Source organism: Tyto alba, unplaced genomic scaffold (genome assembly GCF_018691265.1).
Source record: "Tyto alba isolate M040663 unplaced genomic scaffold, T.alba_DEE_v4.0 Super-Scaffold_40, whole genome shotgun sequence".
Lineage (NCBI taxonomy): Eukaryota > Metazoa > Chordata > Aves > Strigiformes > Tytonidae > Tyto > Tyto alba.
Window position 1 is genome coordinate 25,976,777 of NW_024881316.1, and position 23,253 is coordinate 26,000,029.

Here is a 23,253-nt window from a genome sequence, read left to right on the forward strand (position 1 = left end):
TAAAGGGTAACAGAAATACAAGAAACTTGAAGGCATTGAATTGCTTCTAAATTCTGCACAGAAAGCAGACTCCAGTCAGCCCCCACACTTTTCGCTGTCTCTTTTCAGGAGAGGTTAATGTGGAAAAAATCAATAAGCTATTAAAATATTTCGAAGATATATTTCAAACCAGTTCTGTAGACTTATTCTTATCTACTGGCAATGCACATGTCTGTCAAACAATGACAAGACTCTTTTGGAGGAGAACTTTTTAAATATTAGAATAAATAGTAGAACGTACTACTCTGTAAATGTCAAGAGTACAAGTGAAAACTTGCAGGGAAGGGTTTTTTTGTTTTTTTTTTTTTTTTTTTTTTTTTGCTGAGTCTGCCCCTGTTTTGGCTTGCTTGGAGCACAGGTGCACAAGGCAGAGAGGTTTCCTTGCATGCTGAAGAGAAGTAGAGTACTGCACGACAGACTCACCATGGTGCCTCTGGGTACTTGCTGAGGTATCAGAGGCTTTAATGGACAAAGCCTAAAGCCCAAAGCAGCTGTGCGTGCTGTTCCTTTTCATTATAATAAACTATAAAACCACGCACATTTGCCAGCTGTACTTCTGCTTTTGTTTATTGCAGCTACTCAGTGGCTCGTTAAATCTGAAACAAATGTCTATTTCCTTATAAGGTGCATCTCATCACCAATTATTTAATTTTCAGGGTCCAGTACTTATTATAGAATGTGGGCTAAAAGGGATGTTCTGATGCTGTACATAGACATTTTGCTATCTACATAGTGAGATTTGTGGAATGAAACTGGTTTGCTGTTGAATATCAGCAAGTATAAGGTGAATGCCAGATGGGCAGTCAGGACTGGGAATCAGCTTTACCACTGACTCACTCTGTAGCCTTGATCACATCACTCAGGGGTTAGATCCTGATCCCAGTCATAACTTTTAATACTGTAAACCAAGAAGACGTGTCCCTCAATGTTAAAATATATATATATATATATATATATATATATATATATATATATATGTAAATCAGAATCTGGCTATTAAGTGACTCAGAATCCTTCATAAGTATCTCATCAGTGATACTAGGATAATGCTATTTGCTCACGTTACAAGGAAGATGTGTCAAGAAAAAATCTACCTGTCTTTGAACCTATACAGTGCTAAGCATTATTAAAATGATGGGACTAAGTAAAACAGCAACACAATCCCCATCTAGCTGTTTTCAACCTAGAAATCCTTGAATTGCATATACTTCTTTCTTCACATTACTCTTCACACACAGATTTCTGCATTTTTAAATCACCTCATCTTTACAGTGGCTGAACAGCTAGGAATTATTTCAGCTAAAAGTTCATATGGGATGCAGAAACTGCAGCATTTCATTTGAGGCCTCTGAGTAACTTCATATAGGAACAGCTCTTAGAAGAGGTTTCACCCTAGCAGCTAATCCTTTCTTTAAGTTATGGCCTAAAGGGAATTTATATTTTTTTAAATTAAGTAAATAGTGCTTGGGTAAAATACATGCATTGTTCTTGGACCAGGAAGAAGGTTAGACAGAGCCTGCCTCATCTTTGGTCCAGCAACTATTAGACTGATCAGGAAGAGCAGACAATTTCCCAGTCAAGAAACCTTCTTTCCTTGTGGCACATCTTTCTTTGGAGCAGTGTTGATTGTGTGCTTGAGGTCCTCTGGAAGTCCTTTTTTTCATGGTCTAAACACTAGGCTACTGGGCTTGTGGAGGGAGAAATGTCTGTCATACCTAAAATCAGCATCAATAATCCAAACACTTGTGGTACCTATATGCTTTTGTGTATCTAGCCTACTAATCATTCACAGCACTGAAATACTGCTAAGATCTTTTCCTACACCAGGGCAGTAAAAACAGAAGTTTTTGCTTGTTATAGACCCAGAGCAAACATGTCGATTGCTCTAGCATTCAATGTCTACCAAAAAAAAATTATAGCTAAATAAGCAGACCAGTATTATCTGACAATGGCATGGTGGTTTGGTTGGATGACTCATCGTGCCGTCACTGTCTGAAGATTCCTTTGCACTAAAATTAGATCACACAGTTCATGATCTACCCTGGGACTAAAGATTAGAATCCACTCATTCAAACTTTTTAATCTATCTTGTTTGTGTGCATCATCAGAGTCTTTGTTAGAGAGCTGTTGTTTGCAGATGGTTGCACTTGCAGAGCAGAAAGAGCAAGACCTGAAGATAATGACATCTAATTTCCCAGCCACTTCTGTAAACTTTGATTTAGCATTTCAGCAGAACAGATTTTGTACTAACTAAAGATAAATAAACAATATTCCCAGATTAACAGCATAAAAATAAGTGCTGTGCCTCTGTTTACTTTTTTTGGAGTAAAAGTGCTTTATGATTATGCCTAATTTTTTTGTTTAAAGCACCAGTTTTGCTGTTGTTCCTGATTTCAGTCTCTGTAAACACAGCATAACACTGACCTGAACATCAGACTTTACTTGGCACATGTACTTACACTCTTTTAAGTAATGTGGGGACAGACACTTGCTATTAACAACACAGAAAATACTAAGAAATTTCTGTATGGTATGTCTTCAATCACTCCTGAGTAGAATATAAAAGAGATAGAATATTCAACAAAGCTTTAATGTACTGGCAAAAGATCTGTGTAGGGATGGACATAGGTGGACTTATCGTCACTCTGGATTTAGCTACTCAAGTGTAGTCCCTTTACAGCTTAATTTCTGTTGCATAGTTCTTAAAATACATAGTCATCCTCTGCTGAAATCCTGAAAACTAAAGTTATAGGTATGTGTTAAAATTAACTAATGCATAAAAAGTACTTCATGTTAAGCAAATAACTTGTTTAAAAAACACTTCAGCAGTAAGCTATGAAATATTGATAAGCAACACTAGGAGTATCTAGCTTCCAATAGAACTGCATTCACCAGCAATGACTAAATACAGTGAAATAAAGGTCTCTGAAAATAATTATTAGTGCAGTAAACCAAAGTGCCAACTAAGTTTAAGACAACAGTTTCAGTAATTTGCAGTTTCTAAACTGTTTCACTGACCTCAGTTGAGCTACTTGATATTTACCAGGCTGGCTAAATCACAAATGCAAACATTTTCTACAGCAGCCTGGGATTGAGGCTGTGCTAACTGATGACTATCATACTTCCTTATGATTGTTTTCAGAGATGCTGCTGGCAGCACATATCTGGCAGTGAAGCAAGCACCCCTGGAAACCAGATTCATGTAGACTTTATGGTCATGAACGAACTTGTAAATTGTCAATCCTACAGTCTTTGGTCACAGTGATTGCTGGATTTAATATTTTTACATGAGTGTTCATTATATACCCAAACTTAATTAAAATTTACTGGGATTTAAATAACATTAATTAATTCATTAATTAATTTAATATACCTCTGAAACTAATACTAATTATGGCAACACAGCCAAAGAAAATAGCCTGCCATTTTAAAACAGCTTTGGTTTATATCTTGTCATCATTTTGGTTCATACGTTGTCTTCATGTACTAATCACCTTGTTTTATTACAGAGAGGTAAACATGACAGAAATTGTACATGAATTTTTTTGAAGAAATTGTTTAAAATGTTTGAGTTTTTGTCTCTTAATCTGCTACATAATAAAGAGGTCAATTTCTCAGCTATAATTAATTTTCTGCCTGAGTGTAATTCGTATTTGTGCATTCCAGCATTTGCTCTGTAAATATATACATTACACTAGTCTGTTAGGAAGGTAGCAGAGGCAAGCCAGCTGAGAATCAGGATCAACATGTTATTTCTGGTCAATTTGTTCTGGCAGCAAAATATTTGATAACATAAGGTTGCATTGTAATTTCATCTGTGTTTTTCTTCCCTGTACATTCTCCATTCCAGGCCACAGCCTGAGATGTTTTTTTAGTTACTCAGTTTTACTTGGTTTGATATCTTAATTTGGGGGATGAGAATAAAGAGCAAGATAATAGAAAGCTGACCCTTTTATGCAGGGGTTAGCCACACCAGGTCATTCTAATATTTCTATCTAGCTGTCTATTAAACCAAGATTTTTAAAGAATGATTAAACTACATAGTTTTGCTTGGAAAAGAGTTCAAAGAATACTAGTATTACACCCTGCTAATTTCACACAATATTGATTGTATAACACATTTATGGTCGAGGTATCTTACAAAAAATCAATTTTAAAGTGTGACTTTCCTGATGAAACAGACTTTGGCCATTGGAATTCTGCTTGAAATTTGCTGGGAGATTGTTGTCAGATCTTCAGCTCATGCACATTTTCAGTTTCTCATTCTGATAGTTAATTTTGTTGCTGTGCAAGTGAATATGATAATTAACAAAGAATGCAAACAGACAAACATTGTTTCTCCAAGACATTAATGGACTACTTTTTAAGAGATAAGAATAGCACAAACTGTGGTTGAGCACTCACTGCAATTGATAAGCGTTGCCATATTAGTTAATATATAATGTATTTCAGAAAGCTTTTGACTATCGCTGAACATCTGTTCTTTGTGTGAACAATATATGTGGATCATCTCCAAAAGAACACTTTATCAATATAAAACACTCAAGTTTTATATTAATAATCACAGTGTACAGTGTGTAACTTTTATTTCAGATACTTTTCCTTAAACTACTTCATGTTCTGGTGTTGCAACCTACGTCTTTATTAAGATTTGAAAATAATACGCACATTTTTTTTATATTCAGATCTATTCTCACTCCTTTTTCTTTTCTCTTTTCAGTTTCAATGCAAGAGGAATAGCATAACTATTAAGAAGGCAATAACTCTGGAGTCACAGCTGCCACTGAGAACCGTTGCTAAAGTTGGATCTTCTGATAATTTAATTCGGTAATTCACTCTCAACAAGTCAGCTGCTCAAAGCAAGTATAATAATTGCTGCAAACAAATGTGGAATACAAAGAACTTGTATTTTCTAAATATTCTTTTTAGTTAAAATTGTTTTCTATTCTCCTTTTGCAGAAACCCTCTGCCATTACTTCTATTCTCAGAAGAATGGTTAGTAATACTAAGAGAGCTCTTTATTATTTTTCAAATATGTTGAGATTGGTTGCTTTGTTGTATTTTATTTTGAGTGAGAGCCATTCAAAACTGTGACATATACACCTCTAATTATAACTGTGCTACAGACACTGGGATAGAGAATTCTACCTACAAACAACAGATATAAAATTATGCATGAAGACACATGCTGCTTTTGACCAATTATGTTGCAGACTTATCAATTTTACTATTTAGTTATGGGAGCACTAAGTTTACATCTGCTCCATACAGTGTTTTGTACTATCTTATACAGCCTATCTTATACATCACTTAATACGGGTTATATTGGTTTTAAATGTCATTACTATATACAATGTTGTACCAAGTCAACACTAGCAAGACAAAGAATATAAATCTCTTTGACATTTTGACCTCTAAATATATTTTGGCTATAATTCTGAGGACATCAGTGGGATCCAACACCGGAGAGTCATTAAACTCATCATGAAATAAGGTCCAACACATATACGCTGAATTATCTTACAGAGGCTGAATTATCTTACAGCACTCCCTTCTCACTATGGGTGAAGACTAGATAAATAGCTTGAGCAAGACATCTGCAGTGGGATTTGTCCACTGTATCACAGATAGCAGAAAGCTAGGCAGCTAAACTACTGATCTTAGAGTCAGTTTTAAAATTATAGTTCAGTTTTATTTTTTAACAATTAATAAAATTTCACATCCTCTTCACTAGAAAAATGGGGCTTGTCAAAAAGTCCAAGAGTGAATTAGATTGACAAGATAGATGAAACTAAAAAGTACAAAAAGGTGAAAATCACACTCGAGTTATTGAAAATAATATTATTCAACAAAAGAAAAATTCTAGAAGTTTTTAAGTTCTTGATATGTGATGAAAACACGGTGGGAAGGACAATGAAAAAAGGAAAGAAAAAAATCAACAGACATGTGAACTACCTAAAATTAATACTTTTTCAAGATTGTTCTAAGATAAAATAGTCATATAACTAATCTTATTTGACCAAGGATCTGATGATGTGGGTGCTAAAGAGTCCAATATGGGAGAATAAAAGACACTTGCTGCAGAGTATCATATGAGGGAACTCAAACGTCAGTCTGCTAAAATGGGACATGGCAATGCCTCACAAACAAAAAAACAAAACAAAACCCCAAACTGCAAAGGATTATGCTTCACAGCAGAAGTTTGCAGGCATCAGTAGAAGGCAGACTGCATGTTTAAGGAGTGATAATACCAACTCTAGTTAAACAGAACCGTTTGGAGGAGTAATGGGCAACATTGTCCTGCATGACTATATCCTCATAAAAACAAATAGTGCACATACTAATTCCATCTTAGATGAGTGTACAAGCCAATGTGCTTCCAGAAGCAATGATAATAGCATTGTTGTAAGGAAAACACATTTGGCAGAAAATAAATCATTGAAGCTCTAGTCTTACTGTGGGGTCAGAAAAAAACTTATTCCCAGTAAAACAGAATATGATTGGAGTTACATATTACACATTTCACCTCATTTCACCTAAAAATTCTGAGTCAATATTCTGCTACAGGGAAGAAGGCTGTAGCTTTTACAGGACAAGCATGAAAAATGTTGTGCCTATGTATGGAATTTGCACTGGACCTACAAGTATATCCCGTTTGGGTTTAAAATGAGAAAATGGTCTTGAACAGAGAGTGCATGCAAAAGAACACTGAGCAATGATAAAAAAAAGACATGTCACAGAAGTAGGGAATCTCTCTACATATTATGCCAAAGAGTAAATATACCAAGATTAGCCCCTGGGCCATGACCCTAGGAAAGTATCCTGCACCTTAAGACAAAGGCTGTAAGATCTTAGTATGTTCATTACAGAGGACACACAGATTAAACTGTAATAACCTGTATATTGTTGGTAAGTATAGAAAAGAAAAAAAACAAAAAAAAAAAAAAACAAACAAAAAAAAAAAAAACAAAAAAAAAAAACAAAAACAAAACAAACAAAACCCACCCCAAACCAATGATTTCTTCACAGAATAAAAGAAATCAGAATACATATTATTCTATGTCTGAGAGATGAACAGGTTACCTTTAAAAATATGACACACATTTGTGCACATGCAATATTTGTTATGGCAGATACCAAGAATGGTCATTTGGTTTGTTTTTGTGACATAATTGGTAAGATTCAGTTCACTTAACTGTAGCAGTCATATTTTGTCCAGAAAGCTCTCAGTGTGTAGTTTATGACCTGTTGAATAGTTCTTTCATCTCCATTTATTACAACATTTACAGGCTTGATTCAGCTGCCTCAACATGGGCATCTGGTACCTTCTGAGATGTATTAGGATATTGAGTATAGTTTTACAGAGCAGTGTCACAGGACTTATTGGAGAGTTATGCCTTTCTAGAGAGGCAACTAGAGGTAAGGCAGCACCTAAAGACTCTTAAATTATACTAGATAGTCATCTAGTGTGCAGGCAACTGGATCAATGTCTAAATCTCCATTGTCTGTAAAAAGAGTTGTAAACTTAGCTCACATTTAAGATTCTACTTGTAGATACCTATATTAACACGTTTTTTTCTGGAAGTAAATTCCACTCAAGGTGTTGACAACATATTTGTCTAGATTTCTGCTAGATGTTTAGGCTTCCACTGTAACTAATGGAGCTATAGTCAGCACAGTCAAAGTTTGATTCATTCAGCTGAACAGATATCTAGTATCCCTTCAGATGTCCGACTGTGTCTAAGATGATTGCACCAACTTGAAAGATATGCCACAGAATAAACATGAGATGCACACATTTTTGGAACAGGAACTGAAGACTGGAAATGATATTCCACAGTGCCAAAAATAGCATGAGGTGGCTGTCCTCAGGAGAGTGTAAATTGAAACTTGTAAATTTAATAGAATGTCTTTCAGATTTCTTGAGAGAAGGGTATCAAAATTAAGAATTAGGCTACAAATAGTTAGATCTGATTTGAAAGTCCTGTCTTATTTAACAGAATTGACTGTAATATCCAGAGCTGCTTCTGAGGATAAAACCCTGAAGAAAATATGTAGAACTACTTTCTGATATTGGAAAAACATTTCCATTGTTTATTATCCATTTGCAGAGGATCTCTTAGTAGTAAATGAGATGTAATTTGAAGGCACTACAGAAAAGCTGTTACAAGGGGTGCGTGTGATTATTTAGAAACTGAGAAATCTAAATGAAAGTTCAGAAACATTTTGAACTAAAATAATATGAGCAGAGACATTGACAAAATGTATTTTTAAACTGAGGCCAAATGACAGAAACACGTCAATGTTGCTGGTACACACACACACAAAAGGTAAAACAAACACTTTCATGCCTCCAAAATCAGTTAAACATACCTTTGTCTAATACAGACATATTTTTACTGAACATTTTTCTACTGTACCAACAAGGTTTTCACTTGAAATACACTTTAGCTTTCAGTCAAAATCCTTTATTGTTAATTATTATTACTATATTTTTGTTCTGGCTTTGAGTGAGTGGTTGGGGTTTTTTTTGGTGGCAGGAGAGGGGGCTACAGCAGTGGCCCCCTCTGAGATGCTTCTCAAAGCTCCCCCAGCTCCAGGTCAGACCCACCTCTGCACCAAGTCCAAGACAATCAGCTGCACCTCTGCGATAATGTATTTAAGAAGGGACCTGGTGAAGAGGAGTCGGACTTGTGAAGAGGAGTTGCGACAGCTGCATGCACACCAAGGTAGGTGGAAAATTGGAGGAAGAAAGGATGAGGGAGAAGAGACCCCCCTGTATCCTGTGGTGAGATGGCAGGGTGACACCCCACCCCACCCCCCGAAGATCTATGGTGGACCAGACACTGATTTATGTCCTGTGAGGTGTTTCACACGGATGACCAAAGTGACAGTGCCTGAAGAAGGCAAGGATCTTGTGGGAAGAAGTATCCCCTGCTGTTGTAGTTTGGTGCTGGGAGGATTGCAGCATGTGGGGGTGTTCCACGCCAGAGCAGCTCGGGAAGGGATACATCCTGTGGAAGGGACTCCAGTTGGAGAAAGTCTGTGGAAGACTCTGTCTCCTATGAGAGGGGGACCATGCTGGAGCAGAGGGAAGAAGTTCCAGAAGCTCTCTCCGCTGAAGATGGAAGAAGCGGCAGCACTGACTTCACTCTCCATTCCCTGCCCCCTCTGCCACTGGGGGGAGGAGGCAGAGATATCGGGACCAAAGCTGAGCCCAGAAAAAAAGGGAGGGGTGGGAGAAAGTGTTCTCAAGATGTGGTAATGCTTCTCACTGTCCTACTTTGTTAAGTGTTGTTGTTAGTGTCTGTAATAAATATATGTTCTTTTTTTCTTCCCCTAATGAATCTGTCTTTTTCCTGTAACCATAATGGGTGATTTATCCCTTCCTGTCCTATCTCAAATCCCAAACCTGGATTATTTTTCCCTTTTCATTGCTGGGGGGGGAAGGGAGAAGTGAGCAGCTGTGTGGTGCTCAGTTTCCCTCTGAGCTCAAACCATGACAATTTTATCAGAAATTTTTCATTTCAAGAGGCCCTTGAATTATGCAGATATCAGAATTCAGGTATTAGTTTATTTATGCATCTGTAAGATCTGATAGGTCTGAATGACTGTGATCAGCAATTGATATACTGTGGTTCAGAGGGACCTCAGCAAGCTGGTGGAGCAGCCTGACCAAAGTCTCATGAAATTCAGTAAAAAGAACACAGCCCTGCACTTAGAATTGAATAAAGCATACACCAGAACTGGCTGTGGACTGACTGGCTGAAGGGATAGCTCTGCAGAAAAGGACCTGGTGATCCTGATGGACTGATGGCACTTGAGTCATCATATACTTTCTTGTGATGAAGGTTAATCATGTACTGGGCTGCATTATTAAGGGTATAGCCAGAAAATCAAGGGAAGTGTTTACTCTCAACTTCCCAGAACTTCTGTGTTTGCTTCTGGAATATTATATCTGGTTTGGGGCACTACTGTGAATGATAGATATTCACTAGTTAGAGAGAGTCTAGAGTAAGACTGTTGGAAGTCTTAGGAGGGTGGACACAGAAGAGCCTGAAGGAACTAGATTTGTTTAGCCTAGACACAAGAGGGAGAGGGAAGGATCTAACTGCCGCCTTCCACTGCCTAAAGAGGGGTGATAGAGAATATTGAGCCAAACTCAAGAAGGTGTAGTGACAGAATGAGAAGCAATGATTGTAAGTTACAGTGGAAGAAATTCAGACTAGATACATGGAAAAGACTCTTCACTCTGAGAGTGGTTAAGCCCTGAAAGAGGCTGATCAGAGAGGCTGTGTAATCTCTGTGCTTGGAAGTAGTCAGAACTCAACTGGACAAGGCCTGGACAACTTCGTTTAATTTTGAAGTTCTCTTTGCTTTGAGCAGTGAGAGGTTATACTAGATGTCTCTCAGAGATCTCCTTCAGCCTAAATTATTCTTTGACTATCGATTATTTAGTTTAATCTTTTCTCCTATGGTGAGCTGCTAGATAACGGATTGTAATAGTCCAACTCCTACTGACTTCTGAGATGTCACTCTGTCCTAAAGCAATGTTGGATTTTTCCCTTCTCTATATTTTACTGCTCCCTGTTACCAGTTTTTCTATCCTCTTTAGAATTATCTTATAGCCTGTAGTTGAATGTAAGTAAGGCAAGAAAACTTATAGCAACCCCTCAAATTTCTTTACATAATACATTCATGCTAATGAAATTAAATTGGGGGGGGGGGGGGGGGGGGGAAACAGGGAAGAACAGGAAATAAAACATGACTTGTATCTGTGTCATGGAGACTAAAGTATTTTCCTGCGTGTTAGAAACATTTATCCAATATTTTAAAAAGACTCATATTGTTACATGCAGCTCCAACAGGAAAAGCCTTGCTTCACCTTTAATTCCACCTGCACTCTCCCACAGCTATCATAGATGAATGCTCAGTGCTCAGGGCAGCCTTTTGGAATAAGTGGTTTGAATTTCCACAGGTTGAAGAATCAATTAAATGCAGGTTCTTCTATTTCTGAGTGACTAATATAGCAGTTGACTAATATAGGAAGTGGAATTAGTGTGATCTTTTTAAAGACTGCCTGCTAAAGGAGTTTAGCATATTAAGAAAATGTATAGACCAGACCTTTCAGGGACCCTAAAAGAATATACAGTTTCTGACTCCAATTAATCTTATGCATTCAAGACACTTGGTCTCGCAGGCATCTACTACTTCAGGCAAGGGAAGACTTCAGGCAAGCAGAGACATGGAATTTAGGGTTAAACCAAGATTAGGCAGCAGCTGGATGGTTATTTCTGGATATAAGCACCTCGGTTCCATTTCAGTACTGTACTTTTTAAAGTATGTAGTTACAAAATGACATCTTCCACACCAGAAGTGGTGTATAAAAAGCACATTTTTTTTGCCAGAAATATATAGCGACTCCTAAAAAAATGTAATATGCTTTATAATAGTGTGTGTATCCTTGTCTTCTAATGCACTATGAAAAGAATAACTTGTCTGTCTACCATGTACTCTGAACTAGTTAGAGAAGTCTTATGGGAATTAAGAGACTTTTCATTATTTTTTTGTGCATGTTTCCAAGTGGAGTCACTGCTGATGTGACATTATTGCTGTTCATGTCCACTGATTCTTGAACCATTTGCTGAGTACACTTTTCTTAGTATGCCACTTGTCTTGCATAAAACTTGCCTTTTATTTGTGCATCCTCATACACACAGCTCTCTTGTTTTACTGTGCTGAGTTAAGATGTAAAGACAGAATTAATCCAAAGTAATACCAGGGCCATAATTGAATTAGGATTTTGGTTGTTCTGGACCTCCTCAGTAGCTGATGGAGAGAAAAATCTTTCTAGTGAACTACTCAATGCTAAAATCAGGTGTCCAAATATTTTGAAATGATGTCAGGACAAACTTTATACCATCCAATGTGTTGTACATCTTTACAGTGTGTTGTGGTTTAAGCCCAGAGGGCAACTGAGCACCCCGCAGCTGCTTGCTCACTCCTTCCCCCTCAAGGATGGGGAGGAGGAAAATTAAACAGAAGGCTCGGGGATAGAGAAAAGGACAGGGAAGGATGACTCACCCATTACGGTCACAGGCAAAAGGCAGACTCAACTGGGAAAAAAAAAAAAAAAAAAGAACATTGATTTAATTTGAACACCAACACCACTAATTTACCCATCAAACAGAGTAGGACAGTGAAAAATAGAGCCACATCTTAAAAATACCTTCCCTCCACTCCTCCCTTCTTCCTGGGCTCAGCTTCACTCCCGATTTCTCTACCTACTCCCCCAAAGTGGCACAGGGTGGGCAGGGGATTGGGGTTATGGTCAGTTCATCACACATTGTCTCTGCCTCTCCTTCCTCCTTAGGGGGAGGATTCCTCTTCTGCTCCAGCATGGGGTCCCTCTCACGGGACAGAGTCCTCCACAAACTTCAACACGGGTCCTTCCCATGGGCTGCAGCTCTTGACAAACTGCTCCAGCGTGGGTCCCTGCCATGGGCTGCAGTCCTCCCAGCAACAGACTACCCCAGCACAGGCTTCCCTCAGAGTCCCAGACTTCTTCAGGTGTAGTCACTTGTTCCAGTGTGGGGTCCTCCACAGGATGCAAGTCGGGCTCTGCTCCACCGGTGACCTCCATGGGCTGCAGTTGGACAGCCTGCCCTCTCATCACAGGCTTCAGGGTGCCTCTGCTCCGGTGCACCTTGCCCCCTTCCTCCTCCTTCCTTCCACTAACCTCGGTATTTGCATAAGTGTCCTCTTCCCAACTCCTCCTCACAAGTGCCAACCCCCTCTCAGGTTCCCCTTCTTAAATACGTTATCGCAGAGGCGCAGCCACTGTCACTAATTGGCTCAGCCCTGGCCAGAGGCGGGTCCGACTTGGATCTGGGGGAGCTTTGAGAAGCTTCTCACAGGGGCCATCATTGTAGCCCCCTCCCCTGCTACCAAAAACCCACCACACACAAACCCACCACACAGTGCCACTTCTGTGCTGTTCTGTTCAGGAATTAGATGAAAATAGTCAAGAGATTTGTTTCATGTGACACCAGATTGACATCATTATGTGACACGTGCCTCCTCTCTAAGGAAAGACTGATTCTAAATGGCTTTTACAACTGGTCTGCAAAGTACTCTTCCCCACACGTCTTACTGTGATGAAATCCAATGACATACAACCCCCTCACACACTAAAATTATTTCTTAATACCAAATCCTAATTAACTTGACTCTACTAAATACAAAAAGAGCAACTAAAACAGACTGATAAGAAATATGAACCAGGAATAAATACAGGGTATTTTTTACGACAGAATGAGAAGTACTATCTCTAGACAGAAGCATTATTCAAATTGCTATTTACTTTTTCCTGCTTGTATTGTAAATGAACCACTGAATTTCTACCTTTTTTTTTTTTTTTTTTTTTTTTTTTTTTTTTTTCTGCTGTGTGCCAAAGAATGATGTCAGAGAGAAAAAAGGAGAGGCAGAGGCCAGGGTTACAGTGTATTAATCTTTTGTGCTTACATACCTGGCCTATTTTCGAGGTTTGATAAATTCACAGAATTGTCCTCAGATCTCTTCAAATTTATTATAGTTATTTTGTAGTCTATAAGTAATTCCCTCATGTTAGGGTGCCTCAGTTAACCCTGCAATCCATTCTCATTCTGTAAGCCTTGTCTTGCCCTACCAATGCTTTAGCGAGGTAACTTTTGCTCTCAATTATTAATCTGAGAAATACTTTCCTTGCTAACAGTATGAAGTCCTACTGTGATCTGTGTGATATGTGTCTGTTCAGTGCACAGAGCAGCAACAATCTGTTGTACAGGACACACTTTTTTTTTTCTCTCCCTCTCTTTTTTTTTTTTTTTTTTTTTTTTTTTGTTCAAAATTATAGAGCTTTTCAGATGGACATACGTCTAGTCTTTGAAGAATGTGATTCAGGTAGAAACAGCAGTTCTTTGTTTTTCCACAGGTCTAACAATCCCTTCATCTACTCCCATTGGACACAAAACAGAAGCACAAACAACAAGCTTGCAATTATTTGGACCTAGTAGGTAAAATCAGTGGAGAGCACAGCTCACAGACATGCACTACAGCTGATATAAGCTTCTGTAGAGACAATGTTTAGCAGAGAAAGGCAAGGCATCTCTGATTTAAGGGATGCTTAAGAAAATTCTGGACTGTCTCTGCTTTGCAGATTAGCAGATTAATTTATTTTTCTACAGATCTTTCCTCAGGACTTTGGGACTGAGGATGGAGCTCAGAGGAGTTTTCTGAGCTCATATCAAATTTGCATGCTTATTGCCCCCAGCCATTTCAGACCTTACCGTACTGTTCTTTAGAACAGACCACTGCTTGCATGAAGTGCAGTGAAAGATTTATTTTATTTTCCACTGCAAGATTTCATAAGCAGCTCTGCTAACTAGTAAAACTTTAACTTTCATCTTCAGGAGACAAGAACAACATATAGTCATCCAGGTGAGACTACACTAGGTCTGTAACATGATATTTCATAGGACTCCTTCTTTCTGCAAGGATCTGACTTTGTCCCTTCCCTCACAGAGAGACCTAAACCTCTTTTTCTGATAAAAGAGCTAAACACTTTTTCTGTGTATACCTCTAAAATTCATTTTTCTCCCTGTGGAAGAGGATACACTACACAACTGTAACATTGTTTGTTCCTTGTTTTTTCAAATCAACAGTTCCTCAGTGATTGTTCTAGATACAGAAATGAAGACACTAGCACTCACAGGAAGCAATTTCTTTACTTCACATATTTACAAAATTCTATCCCATCCAATTTATTCTTGACTTGTAGGTCTGCAAGGACTGAAAATGGACTATCTATAAATAAATCTGATATTTTAAGAAACCCTTTCCTGTCCATTTTGATCAGTTTATTATATTATTGTCAATGTTACATCTCAGATTATTCCATATTTATTTGAAATGTAAATAGATAAAGAAATGAAAACTTTAACAAGTTTTAATAGTTTTTTTCTCAGACAGAAATATGTAATATACAGAATTGTAAAAATAAACAAACAGATGGCAGAACAGCTTTTTGTATGTGATTGTTATATTTTCCCTTTGTTTCAATCCATCTCCCAGAGGAAACTGTGACAAAGGGCAATTAACTAATTTCACATAAAACCACCATCATATCATTTGTTAATGAGGTTCAAACCATATTTAAAAGAGAGGAAGCACTAGGGAATGGTTCTGCTTGTTTTTTATATTTAAAAAATGTTATTCCCATACTTCTGCTGTTGGGTCTTGCAGCTACATTTGCCATACTAGCCATCACATGCAGCGTCATGCACCAACAAGTGAACTACACAAAGCCGGATCAAATCATTCCACTGTGAATGATCCAAAACGCTTGTGACTGGTAACAGTTCCTCTTATCTGGACCCCTTGCTGGTGAACTTCTCCAGTCTTCTTTTTTATTCTGGTAGCCATACATGTAAGACTACCAGGAGATATTTTTGAAACACCGCAGTGAACAGTGTGTTACTGACTCTCAGTTCAAACCATCTTTCACATCATACCCTAACAGCACTGCTTCCCATCTGCCTCAGTGCCTACAGGAGATCAGCTTCTCAATTGAAATTCAGCTGGCTGAAACTAAATCTGAACAAGACAGAAGTGAGGTTAGAAGGAAAAGAGTAACATTTTGAAGAACTAGCCAAAGCCATGACAATGTCCTCAAACAAGGGGTCTGTTTTCTGACCGTCAAGAGACTTCACAGCCTCAGGGTTAGCTGCCATCCTCCCAAGTATGAAATCTGTCAGAAATAAATTCTCCCATCCACGATAAGCCAGCAGGCTGTTCCTATGAACATCTTCTCAGATGCTGACTTGGCAATAGCTTTGTACATACCCATGGCTTCCAGGCTCCACAGTTATAGTATTCTGTGCCGGCCGTGCCAACGATGGCCTCCAATGGGCAGCTGATCAAAACTTGTCACTCTGCTTGCTAAGCAAAATAAGTCAATTTTGGTACATCATCCCAGTGCTGTGAACACTACATTGGCTCTTGAGTGAATGCTAAATCATATTCCTTGTTCTAATCCTAATCTTCAAAGCCCTAAATCCAGGTTACTTCAGGGATAATAAATTCTCACTGTGTGAAAAGACTCATCCGCAGGAGCTATCAGCTAGGCAGGCAATTATGCTGACAGAAGGAGTTTTGGAGCACTCTTCCACATGAGGATGGAAACAACCATGAAGCTCACCCATCTTCAAGGCAAAATACAAAATTCATCCTCTCACAGTAAAATTAAATATTGTGAGCAAACACCACCAACCCAGCTACCCCCCTCCATACATACCCAGTTCCAGGAAAGACAGGAGTATAACTACAACTGTATAATATTATAATTAATTTAAGGTAGAATCTCTTTGTAAAAAATCATGAAGTATCTATCTATGGGTCAGTCTGACTGGTAACTTATGTGGAATTCAAGTTCAGTACCTCAATGATCTGATACCTTGGTGGAAAATACAGTATAAACAAATTAGACGATCTATGTAAAGATTTTCATCTCAGTGTGAAAAGCACTGTGTCCCATTGCAATTGTTTTAATGATTCAGCTACTCACACAGCATGTTTTGCATTTCTCAAAGTAAACAACCACTTAAATAATCCTTGATTTGTTTTTCCCAAAGGTATGTCACATTTCAGCCCACAGCCACTCAATAAAAGAACAGAGATGCATTTTCTGGACTTAATTCAATAAATGAGCCTAACTCAGTTTGTTTTCTTTGCTTTTCATGTTAACTTAACAGCCTAGTAAATTAATGAACCTGCTTGGAAATCATATTGCACTTTCAGGCATGCAACTACAGACATAGACATAGGCAAGCATCTCTATTTACAATAATTAACATTGAATTAGTACATTCTTACAGTCATGCTAAAACTGTGTGCTTAGTATTTTTCTCTTTTAGTGTCAACCTCTGTTCATGAAATGAAGCAAACCTTTATATTTTAAACAAGAGAAGTAGTAGTGCAGACCAATATGACATCTGGAAAACAAGCTTGGAAATAGAGGGACAAATCTTCACTTGGTGTAAATTGGTATACTTAAAGTCATTACCTCAGCTGTAACTATCAAGTGAGTATGAATGCTTTACGCTTTAACAGAAAGCAAATCATTTTGGACTAAGAGAAACACATACATAAGCCTAAATTTGTCTGCCCTTTACCTCATAAACCCCCTCTTTCTGTCTGAAGTTTAATTTAACATTAAGCCTGCTGACTTCTCACAGACTTACAGTTGTATTGAAAGTTTGGAAAGACTTGAGTTTTACAAGAAAGAAAGAAAAGACAAACCAATTTCTCACAAGCTTCAGAAAATCCTTGGTGCTGTGGACTTCACATGTATCAACAATAGGGCAGACCAGCAGTGTGAGAGGTTCGGTTGTGTCCTTACACATGTAATAGTATCAAGTCCTTGTCAAGGATAAGAGTTTTAAAGAGCATGAGAAAACTAAGAGCCAGGGAAAAGAAAGGATTTTGTTTTGTTGTTTGAGGGCTGCTAGTGACTATTAACAAAAAATCCTCTAGAGGATATTGCAGATTAATAAATTAGGACTGAATTTTAAATTAATAGCAATTCCAGTTACCACAGGAAATGATTCTCAGATTCTAGAGCGACATTATTTCTCTAATCCTTTCTGTGGCTCCCTATGAAGTATTTTTTTTCACTCACAGCCAGGTTGCTTTCATTTTAAAGCACAAGAATGTGATAATTCATGAACACTATATATTTTTTTGTAGATTATAAGGACAGATGAAAATTTCCCCATAGTTTATCAAAGAATTCTAGGAGACGGTAGTTGTTGTCTTTGTCCACAGAGACTGACAATCACCCTGGTATGAAATTACAATTAATGATGTATCACTGGGTTACATAAAGGATGTCAAACATATGGACCATTGTTGCAGCCAAAAGATACGAGCAGCTTGCTGGAAGTGTCACATAATATGCTATATCTTTCTGATATACCAAAATGTCTTTGCTAGTAAGAAAGAATACTAAATTGCAAACACATATCTAGTTTTGCTTTAGGGCACTCAATCCTGAACTGTAGAACAGTTGTGAATGTTCACGTTTTAGAGATGAAGATGAGTAACATTTTTCATCTGTCTTTCTGTATGTCCATCTATGAACCCATTTCTTAGGTAGCTAGGTTTTCCCAATAGGGTATTTTAAACTACTACCATTGTTAAGACGTGAGTGTTTATCCACACAAGGCAAACTTATGTGCACAAAGGCTTAGTTTTAATCACTGTTAATGAAAAGAATGACCTAATAGGTGGAAAAATGAATATGAGAAAGAGCATTTTAAAAGTACATGCTTTTTCTAAAGAAAACAAATATAATCTTATTAGTATTCATGTTAAATTAATTTCATTTCACACTTTGAAAGGACATGGGAAAAATTCAATTTAACATTTTCTAATGTAAAATCATACCACAATATGTGCATGTGTGCTTTATAGCCTATAAATAATTGTTTTGCAAATAGAATGTTCTGTTGTCAGATAATTGAAACGAGTCACAGTGTAACATACTCTATAAGCACAGGTTGAAATATCAGCAATGATGATACTACTAATAACACCACAGCCTGTTTACATCAGATCACAGAGGGACTCCAAGCGTGCCTCTGTGGAGGATGATCTGCCTCACAGGAAAGCACCCACATTTGCTTCTGGCTGAAATCTCTCAGCACAGTGTATTGGAAGAAGGAAATCATGCCTTGGATTCTCCAGACTCTGAGACAGATAGCAAGGCAATACATTTGGAATTTTGTTGGTTAATTGCTTGTGGAGGACGGGATCTTGATGTCTCCATTCTTTTTCTGATCTGTCACATGATCAAGGTAGGCAGCAACGTACTGTCTATGTTAATCACAGCTGCACAATTTAAAGGAAATCTGAAATAATTAATTTAATGGTAGGCCAGATTCAATTATCAACAGAAACAAAGTCTGTAGCACAACCATGATTTCACAGATCAACTATGGCAAGTCCCTGGCCTGCAAATCCAGTATCATCAGTTCTGTCAGTCCTAATGAAACTCCTTTGAGAGACAAGAGAGAAAATAGAACGTAAAGATGCTAATTTTCTCACTAACTTGATTGAATGATTTCCCCTGTCTAAGAGATTTATGTTATGAAGGCACAGCTGTTCTTCATTTCATTCACAAACTACTAATCGTAGTTGACTTATGGCCAAATTCAAAAGGAAGTTTAGTGAACCTGTGTAAGTTTAATAATGGTCTATGCCAATTTATAATTTTAAGTGTTTTCAACATGCCAGTGTTACCTCAATGTTCCTAAAACTCTTAGTTTTACAGCCATTTATAGACATGTCATGTGACTTTATTTAAGGAAAAGCTAATCACTTGATCTCACTTTAAAGTCAGAGTTTAGAAAGAGAAACCTTCAGAAGGTGATTCATATCTTGTGGCTCAGGATGATGTGAACTGTTCCCTTTTTCTCCATTCTTTGCAGAAGATTAGACAAAGAACTTTCTGATATCTAAAATTAGATGCCATCAACCTTCTCTTTTGCAACACTGATGAACTGAGATGAGTAGACTTGAATCTAAGCTCAGTTTAATCACTTTCCTGTTGACTTCACTGGAGTCACTACAGCTATATAGCAAGCTAGGCTCAGGTGCACAGGTGAAGTATCACAGGTGGATGTATTGAACACATCTGTGCTGAGGTGCTGAAAGACATAAGTATATCAAAACCCAGCAAGCAATAGCTAATAGGAAGACAAAGAGACAAAGCAAGAGAGCAGGAAAACAAGCAAGCAAGCAAGTGTGGTAATGGAGCAAAGCAAACCAAACATTTCCCCAGGCTAAAAATATCTTCTTTTCAGTTACCTTCTTTGGTTGAGGTGTTATTTAGCAGTCCCATTTCTCCTAAAATTACAAGAATTCTTCTTGTTCTACATCCAGTGCAATCAAGTCACCTTTTATATGAAGCAAATACTACCTGGTTTCTTTTCCTCACTCTAGCAATAAAGAAATGTTCCAATACGGACAAATTCAGCCATCTGAGGAAGACAGGAGGAAACATCAGCTGTCCTAGAGGCTGGAACAATAGGCACCTTCAAAATCTGCAGTGGTTTGGAAGATATTTTTATCAGCAGGGAGACTTTCAGTATATATTAAGAATATTATTGCAATCTTTAAAAAAGATATCACTTCTGAACTGTGCTCTCTCTACTCTATTTTCTTGAAATTACCATTGCACTTGTTTCTACAAAGCCTGTAGAAAACAAACTTGTTACAACTCAATAATAATATGAGATTTTCAGTGATCCAAAAAGAAGACTCTGGATTTGGAATGGTACCTCTAGATTATTAACTGTCAGAAAGCCCTAGGTAAGATTGAGCCGATAGGAATGTCTGCATACAAAATAAAATACAAGATGCATCTGTAATGTTGGTATGCAGTATGTCCATTTGCACTAGTCCAGAGTTTAGTAATAGGAAGATATAGGTCTCCATTAACTCAGGTTGCACAGTGTACTCATATTAACATACTGTCTGTGAGATCATAGTAAACAAGAGCCTGGTTATTTTTTTTTTTTTTTTTTTGCAGTAGGGAGGATCAGGATGCATGTATTTGCAAGGGAGGCAAGGAGAGCAATGCCTGTAAAGAGCAAAGTCCTTAGGAATGTGTAGTCTTTGTGCATGGAAGAAGTCCCATTTAATTCAGTAGGAATTAAGCCCATGCTTCTGTTATTTGCTGAATTTTGGCCACAGGATCTGGACAAATTATGAAAATTTGCTTCTGTCCATCAATTTTAGGGATCTACTCCTCCTGTCTTTATTTATTATTATACTCTGACATTTTGTCTAATTTAGTCCCTGATCCAAAGATACATACTTTAATATTATTTATTTATAAAACATCATGGCATTTTAGATTAAAATTTAGTGTTAATTGAAGATCACAGAACTTCACAACTAAATAAAGAACTACATAGTAACTAACTTGCAGGGGCTATGAACGAAAGGCTATTATATTAGAAGAACAAGAAAATGGCTCTCTCCAAAGTCTATGAAGTGTGAGACTTTGTGCATGTTTATGTTCCTCCTTACAGTGAACTTTGCAGCCAGCCTTGTACCTGTTTCTTAGCTGTTCAGGGAGTCATCATAAGATCCATCAATGTCAATTCAATAAAGTTAACAATGATAATAGAAAACTTCACATTCTGAATCTATTAAAATTTAGTCTGTTCATATGGAAATTATCTATATTCACATTTAATAATAAACACAAAGATATTCAGATCAATAATAAAACATGAACTGGTTTTATAAGAAAATAATGAATTGTGCATACTTTTAAAATACATAGCTTGTATCTAGGAACCTTATCTATGGAGAGTCTTTTTTCTAACCAAACAATTACTAATCAAATTCCAAGTTAGACACCTAAGAGGAGTATGTACTGCCAAGAGAAATTTGTCTCACTTAATTTAGACACTTAACTCAAACGTGTGATCATTCTTTCCACTGCCTACGAGGCAGATCTAGGGTGGCTAGTTGGACCCTGACAGCTAATTTTTTAAATGCCCAAGTTGGGAGAGATTAATTTTATGAACTGTGGATAGATAAAGGATTAGAGATAAGAATCTTGACAACATAAACAATAAAGCAAAATAGGACTGAGAAGAAAAAGAGAGACATAAAACATTATGCTATTTATTTAGGCTATATTCCATATCGCTAATAGTATTCCATATAATAATGATATTCTGTAAAATAGTGGCTAGTGGATTCCATATATTTTAGTTGCAAAAGAGGTTCTTCACAACCACTTGTGTGAAAATGCTGATCACATTTTCCTCATTTTTTCATTTTTTCAAGGATTTAAAGATCCAAACTAGATTCTGCATTGACAATACTCAGCATCAGAGAGTAAATTACCCCAAATTTAAAAAAAAAAGGAAAAAAAAAAAAAAGGCTTCTCAGCACCGAGGTCTCAGATCTGGAAAAAAAAAAAAAAAAAGTTACATGAATGAAATCTTGTACCTAGATCAAACTTCACTGAAGCCAGTGGGGGTCTGTGTGGGCTTCAAGCATATGCATACCCTTCACATTCTGGAAAGAGACTTTTAATAGACTCCCTTTAATAATACCCGTAATTCCTGCAGTTTTCTTATGGGCAATGTGATCATTAGACAGAGTTCCATTGTTGTCTGTTTTTCCACAGTTATTAAAATGACAAAATGTTTTATTAAAATGGGATTTGCACTGTGGGAGCTGAGTCATAAAACCAACTAAAGACAAATGGATCTCTAAGACCTTTTATCTGAATATCTTTTGTCTGCTGACTATAGCAAAACTAACATTCATTTTTGTTTAAGCCCACAAAGGGTAAATAAAAAAAAAATAGAATCCCATATATTTTACTTACATCTGCAGATTATATAATTTACTTTTTTGCCCTATACAGTCGTGCAAAAATCTTTACAAATTGTATATGAAGAAGATAACCTATTTGCCATAATAAAGCTGATAAGCCTCAAACAACATCTCTATGTGTTGAAAGATCTTGCAATAATCCTTTACTTTCTATATATAAAATAGTCTAAATGCAAAGGTAATGGGTCTTGTTTTGGTTTTGTTTGTTTTTTTTCTTGTTTAGGATTTTACAGGAGATTCTTTCAGGTTTTTTGGTCACTGAAGAGAAAAAGTACACAAGTTAGAAAATGTGATACTTTTTATGAGATACAAAAAATATGAAATATCAATGTTTTGAGTAAACAAAAGATTTTGCTTCCTTTTCCTCCTGTAGTCCATGCTTTGCACTCTAAGTCTGCAGTTATTAACTCTCTGTGTACTGCTCTCTAGCTGAAATGAATTTTAAGTTGATATAAAAGTATCCAAACTTGGGAACTCATTTATTTGTTCTTCCAGTGACAGATAGACTACAAATGGTTGTAAACAGGACAGATTAATTAAACATTGTACTTTATATTCCCCACTTCCTGATACCATATCTGGTTTTATACACCAGAATGAGGCAAATATAAAAAGCTTTATTTCTCTTTTTTTTTTTTTTGGTAGTATAATAGGTACTTATGTATAACCTTTGTGACCTTCATCAAGATATTACTCCTGGCCAAGAAGTTGAGACCAGCTAACTGTGCATCCTGTCCCTAAAATTCAAAGCCT